Source organism: Miniopterus natalensis, chromosome 1 (assembly GCF_054644295.1).
Source record: "Miniopterus natalensis isolate mMinNat1 chromosome 1, mMinNat1.hap1, whole genome shotgun sequence".
In the NCBI taxonomy this organism is placed as follows: Eukaryota; Metazoa; Chordata; class Mammalia; order Chiroptera; family Miniopteridae; genus Miniopterus; species Miniopterus natalensis.
In genome coordinates this window covers 106,051,960-106,059,098 of record NC_142081.1, presented here as the reverse complement: position 1 = coordinate 106,059,098, position 7,139 = coordinate 106,051,960, and the positions used below count along the sequence as shown (strand labels likewise).

The following is a 7,139-nucleotide window of genomic DNA, read 5'->3' as shown; positions in this document are numbered from 1 at the left end:
TATGTCTGTTACCCTTGCAATGCCTAGCACAGTGCTGGGTTACCACTCAGGTTTCCTGCCAGGTGAATGCTAATTAAATACAGCCTGCTGAGAGGCTCCCACTACCTGCTGCTGCCTTTTGCCAATTGATGTATCCATTAATGCTGGTGTGTGAGCCACGTCACGGAGACACGCACGAGAGAGCAAGCCTGCAAGGGCACAGGAGCGTTGCAAACATCAGCAAGGTCCATGTGTCATTCTACGGATCTGCAGCATAAACTGGAGGACAACAGAACCCTTTTTAATGTGGCTCGATGCTGATTACATGGTTCATTGTATTATGGTTCATCATATCCCTGGAAGCTGAACATGTCCAGACAAGAGAAGCCTGTGGGTGCTGCCAGCTCTGGGCTCCAGCGCTGAAGCAAATCTCAAGTATTCCTCTGTGCTACAAAGGAGGGCACCCAGGCTCCTAATGTTCAGTCAACTCCTCTCTGCCCATCTAGTCATCAGCTTCAGTAGATGGGGGCTTAGATGGGAAACTTTATGTTCTTTTCTTTATGGCACAGAGCACAGGACAAACATAGCTCCTGTAAACTTCACAAGATAAAATCCTTAAGATTTCCTGTGTTCCCCAGTAGTGGCTGAAGAAATAGCCCTGCAGTTCCAAACACACAGACAATTATAAAATCCAGAGAAATACTCTGTCCACCACCATGGCCACATATTTCCAGTCATCTTGTACCTCTTTTGCTTCATTTTGGTTCTTCATGTTTCCTGCTATGAGTTGAACACTATTAATCACATCTTCAGCTTCAGGTGAGTGCTGCGAATTTTCTGCCATCCATTGTAAAGGCTGATGACTCAACCTTCTCTTGCTGGTGGCAAGCTGATGTGATTCATGGCAGTGGCAGCATTCTTTAAGGAGTTTGGGTTCTCTGCAATTATCGAACTTGACTTTGGTAGGCCTGCTGGAAATGCTTTTGGGGTTTTTATCAAAACTTGTCTTCCTTGTCTTGTCCAGAGGTCTCTTCATCATCAGGATCTGGGGTAACAGCTGGAGGAAAACCATCTTCACCCACTTGGGCATGGTATGTGTTGTTGGGGTCCGATAGTGTATGTTCAACACAAATACAGCCACGGCGATGGAAAGGGTGACAAAGATCATGGTGAACAGTAAGTACTCACCCACCAGTGGGATCACAAAAGATGTAGATGGGATGGTTTCTGTGATCACTAGTAAAAACACAGTGAAAGAAAGCAGAACTGAAATGCAAAGTGTCACTTTTTCACAACAGTCAGAAGGAAGGTAAAAGACCAACACAGTTAGAAATGAAATAAAGAGACGGGATGATCAGATTAATGGCGTAAAACATTGGCAATCTTCTAATGTAAAAAGAATAGGTTATATCTGTGTATATCTCTTCACAACAGTCGTATTTTATGTCATGCTTGTAGCCAGAAGCATCAACAATTTCCTACTCACTGTTTTCCCAAAAATCATTCACATCCACTTTAGACCCAATGATTAGAAGATCAATTTCAGCTTTGTCATGTGTCCAGGACCCAAATTTCAGGGAACAATTTTGATGATCAAAAGGGAAAAAAGTGATATCCATAGGACAGGAACTCTTGAAAATAGCTGGTGGAGTCCAGGTTATCATGCCATCGTATTTAAGAAGAGCTTTGGTCTTGCCTTCAACTTGGAAGTCGCCAACAGCATTGCTGTAAAGAACAATGTCAGGTTTCCAGATCTTATCCGCAGGAACACGAATAGTCTCAATGCCATCAAATTCCATCGGGTCCCAGCGCAATTTATAATCATTCCAGACATGACATAGCCACAGATTGGTTTCCATGATCTGGTTTACTTCATCCACATCGCCCAGCTATGTGATGGCCACTTCAAAATGCGCTGTGATGGGGTCAGAAACATTTTCCACCGGCCTTTAAAGAAAGGTATGAATATATACAGCCAGAGACACAAACCAAAGTGAAGGCATCCCTGGCCCTTGCTGGTCAGCATGGTTAAAACACACTTCGATTCCTTTTTCTAGTCAAAGGACTGTGGAAAACAAAGAGCTATCAGACAGCCACTCGCGTCAGGCCTTTAGATCATCAGTCCCACTGCAATCCATGTGTGTCTTCTGCCTGAAATCGGGACAAGAGGTGGAGGGGCAGCTTTCTCCCAGGCAGAAGAGTTGGCAGAGGCCATTGCTCCTTTGGCGAGTGCTCCCTGCACACAGCCGGCAGGCAGGTGCCATACTGGAATCCTTGACTTGTCATTGTTAAACACATCTTTAGAAGCACAGACGTTTTTAACTTCGATAAAGTCCAATTTATCATTTTGTTGCTTTTATAGTTAATGCTTTTTGTGTACTCTCAAAGAACCACTACTTTCCCCCAAATTATAAACATATTCTCCCATGCTTTCTTATAGATTTATAGTTTTAGCTTTTACCTTTAGGTCATGGTCTGCCTTGAACTGAGATTTATTATGGATTGAAGTAGCTTGCATTTTGTCAGTTGTTCCAGCACCATTTATTGAAATGACTGTCCTTTCTCCAGTCACTATATATTTGTTGGTCCCTTGAAGAACATTTGGTACTGTCCAAAATGTCCACTCACACATTTGGTTTATGCCAAAGGTCCTTGAAATTTGGCCTTGTTCAAAACATCCATGGAGACATTAGGTCCATGCCAAAAATTCCCTGCCATTTGGTTCTGTCCAAAGCATCCATGGAGACATTGGGAAGTTAAATATTGTATTATTTAATGAATCATGGACCAAATGTGCCCACAGACATTTTGGACAGGACCAAATGTCATCTAATAATTTTGGTCCATTTCTGGATTCCCTATTCTATTCCATTGATTTATTTTTCTATATTTATGCCAATGCCACACTATCTTGATTACTGTAACTTTATATTAAGTTTTGAAATAAGGTTGTGTAAGTCTTCCAACTTCGCTTTTCTTTAAATTTTTTTTCCATCCCAAGTCCTTTGGGAATTTTTTTACTTCAGGCTTTTCTTATAAATTTACATAAGAAGACCTGCTGGGATTTTGATCAGAATTATATTCAATCTATAGATGACTTGGGGGGAATTGACATTGTTTCAATGCTGATTCTTACAATATATGAACATGATATATATCTTCACTTGTTTAGCTCTTTATTAATACTGCAAAATGTATGATTTCAGTTTCCAGGTATTTTATAGTTTTGTTATTGCAGATGAAATTATTTTTAAATTTAATTTTTATTTTTTTGGTTGCTAATATACACAAGTATAATTGTTTGTTCTATATTAACTTGTTATCCTACAACCTCATTAAATTTGCTTATTAGTTTTAGTATTTTTTTTTTTTGTAGTTTATTTAGGATTTTATACATAACATAATAAACACAATTTTTAATTCTATGACTAAAAATAGTTTAATACTCTTTTCTAATTTTTATATCTTTTAATTCTTTTTATTCTCTATCACACCAACTAGGATTCCTGAATTTGTGGGTCAAAGGATATGATTCCATATTTCACCAATAAATGTAATGTTAGGTATAGGTTTTCATAAATGCCCTTTATCAGAATGAGGAGTTTCTCTTCCATTTTCAATGTGTGAGTTTTTTATCATGATTGACCCTGAATTTTTTTTACTTTTTATACATTTTTTCAAATTTATAGGCATAGAAGTGTTTTATATATTTCTGGATTTGACTTACATTTTGTTAAGTTTTATGTCTACGTTCATGAGGGTATTGCCCTGTAATATATTTTTTCTGTTTTTTAACTTAAAGAGTATACAATTCTACAACACTATCTGTACACTGTATTGGGTGTTCACCAACCAAAATCAAATCTCTGCCTGTCACCATTTATCCCCTCTCCACCTCCCCCCATCACCCCTCCTTCTGGCAGTCACCACACTGTTGTCCATGTCATGACTTTTTCCTCTTTTTTGCTCAGCCCTTCCAACCATCCCTCCCCATTCAGCTATTATATCCCCAATAGCTGTCAGCCTGTTCTCTATCTATGAGTCTGTCACTATTATGCATGTTAGTTTATTTTGTTCATTAGATTCCACATATGAGTGAAATTATATGGAACTTGTCTTTCTCTGACTAGCTTATTTCACTTAGCATAATGCTCTCCAGGTCCATCCATGCTGTTATAAAAGGTAATATTTTCTTCCTTTTTTACAGCCTCATAGTATTCCATTGTGTAAACTTATCACAGCTTTTTTTTAATTAAAAAATTTTTTTGATATTAAACACTTTATAATTAATGTTTTTATTTATCTTTTTTATTTAATTTTTTTTTGTTTTAATTTTTACTTTTGTTTAAAATATTACAGATATCTCTTTTTCTCCCCATTGACCCGTTCCAACCCATCCCATCCCCCCTATCCAGTGCCTCTCCCCACCATTGTCCATGTCCTTTGGTTGTGCATATACGCATATAAATTCTTTGGTTACTCTCTCCCTCTCCATACACCCACCCTCCTCCATCCCTCTGACATTCATCAGTCTCATCTATGCTTCCATGTCATTGAAAGTATTCTGTTCATCAGTTTATTAAGTTCTGTAGATTCCACATATGAGCGAGATCATGTGATATTTGTCTTTCTCTGTCTGGCTTACTTCACTTAGCATAATTTTCTCCAGGTCCATCCATACTGTTCCAAAGGGAACGAGATTCTTCTTCTTTACAGCTCCGTAGTATTCCACGGTGCATACATCCCACAGCTTTTTTATCCACTCATCTACTGATGGGCACTTGGGCTGTTTCCAGATCTTAGCTATTGTAAACTGTGCTGCTATGAACATCGGGGTACATATATTCTTTCTGATTAATGTTTCAGGATTCTTAGGATGCATTTCTAGGAGTGCAATCACTGGGTTAAAAGGCAGCTCTATTTTAATTTTTTGAGGAACCTCCATACTGTTTTCCATAGTGGTTGCACCAGTCTGCATTCCCACCAGCAGTGTACTAGGGCTCTCCTTTCTCCACATTCTCACCAGCACATGTCGTTTGTTGTTTTGTTGATGGTAGCCATTCCTACAGGTGTAAAGTGATACCTCATTGTGGTTTTAATTTGCATCTCTCTGATGATTAGGGACGTCGAGCATTTTCTCATCTGTGTCTTGTCCATCTGTATGTCCTCTTTGGAGAAGTGTCTATTCAAGTCCTTTGCCCATTTCTTAATTGGGTTGTTTGCCTTCCTCTTGCTGAGTGATATGAGTTCTTTGTACACTTTGGAACTTAGCCACTTATCAGATAACATCCTTGGCAAATATGTTGTCCCAGAAAGTGGGGTTCCTTTGTATTCTGAGGTTGTTTTCTTTTGCTGTGCAGAAGCTTTTTGGTTTGATGTAGTCCCATGTTTGTTTTTTCTTTTGTTTCTCTTGCCCTAGGAGATGTATCAGTGAAAATTCCACTACATGAGATGTCTGTGACTTTACTGCCTATGTTTTCTTCCAGGATTTTTATGGTTTTGTGACTTACATATAAGTCTTTTATCCATTTTGTGTTTATTTTTGTGCATGGTGAAAGTTGGTGGTCTAGTTTCATTCTTTTGCATGTATCTGTCCAATTTTCCCAGCACCACTTATTGAAGAGACTGTCCTTACTCCATTGGATACTCTTGCCTCCTTTGTCAAATATTAACTGACCATAATGGCGTGGGTCTATTTCTGGGGTCTCTGTTCTGTTCCATTGATCTATATGCCTGTTGTTGTACCATTACCAGGCTGTTTTGATTACAGTGGCTTTGTAATACAGTTTGAAGTTCAGTAATGTGATCCCTCCCACTGTGTTCTTTTTTCTCAAGATGGCTGCAGCTATTCAGGGTCTTTTTTGGTTCCATATAAATTTTTGAAATGTTTGTTCTAGGTCTGTGAAATATGCTGTTGGTATTTTAATAGGAATGGCATTGAACTTATAAATTGCTTTGGGTAGTATGGACATTTAATGATATTAATTCTTTCAATCCATGAACATGGTATATTCTACTTGTTTAAATCTGCCTCTATTTCTTTGTTCAGTGTCACATAGTTTTCTGAGTACAGGTCTTTTACATCCTTGGTTAAGTTTATTCCTAGGTATCTTATGTTTTTAGTTGCAGTGGTAAATGGTATTGCTTTTTTAGTTTCTCTCTCTGAAAGTTCATTGTTGGTGTATAAGAATGCCATTGATTTCTGGATGTTGATTTTGTATCCAGCTACCTTGCCAAATTTGTTTGTCAAATCTAGTAGGACTTGATGGAGTCTTTAGGGTTATCTATGTACAATATCATGTCATCTGCAGATAATGACAGTTTTACTTTGTCCTTTCCAATTTGGATACCTTTGATGTTTTCTTCCTGTCTGATGGCTATGGCGAGGTCTTCCACTACTATGTTGAATAAGAGTGGTGAAAGTGGACATCCCTGTCTTGTCCCTGTTTTTAATGGAAATGGTTTTAGTTTTTGCCCATTGAGTATGATGTTGGCTGTAGGCCTGTCGTATATGGCCTTTATTATGTTGAGGTATGAACGCTCTGTTCCCACTTTGCTGAGAGTTTTTATCAGAAATGGGTGCTGGATTTTGTTGAATGCTTTTTCTGCATCTATTGATATGATCATATGATTTTTGTCCTTCATTTTGTTTATGTGATGTATCACATTTATTGATTTGCAGATTTTGTACCAGCCTTCCATCCCCAGAATAAATCCCACTTGGTCATGATGTATGATTTTTTTAATGTATTGCTGGATCCGGTTTGCTAGTATTTTAGTGAGGATTTTAGCATCTATGTTCATCAGGGATATTGGCCTGTAATTTTCTTTCTTTGTAGTGTCTTTCTCTGGTTCTGGGATTAGGATAATGCTGGCCTCATATAAAGAGTTTGGGAGTTTTCCCTCCTCTTGAATTTTCTGGAATAGTTTGAATAGAATAAGTGTTAATTCTTCTTTGAATGTCTGGTAAAACTCACCTGTAAATCTTTCTGGTCCAGGATTTTAGTTTGCTGGGAGTTTTTTGATAACTGCTTCAATTTCATTAGTTGTTATCAGCCTATTCAGGTTTTCTGCCTCTTCTTGATTCAGCTTTGGAAGGTTGTATGCTTCTAGAAATTTGTCCATTTCCCCCATGTTGTCCCATTTGTTGGCATATAGTT

General features: G+C 38.2%; 1 pseudogene; it reads right to left on the bottom strand.

Annotated features, from left to right (window-relative positions):
- Positions 1–578: 578 nt before the first annotated feature.
- On the bottom strand, positions 579–2,005 carry LOC107540571 (neuronal acetylcholine receptor subunit alpha-6 pseudogene; annotated as a pseudogene).
- Between the last annotated feature and the right edge of the window lie 5,134 nt (positions 2,006–7,139).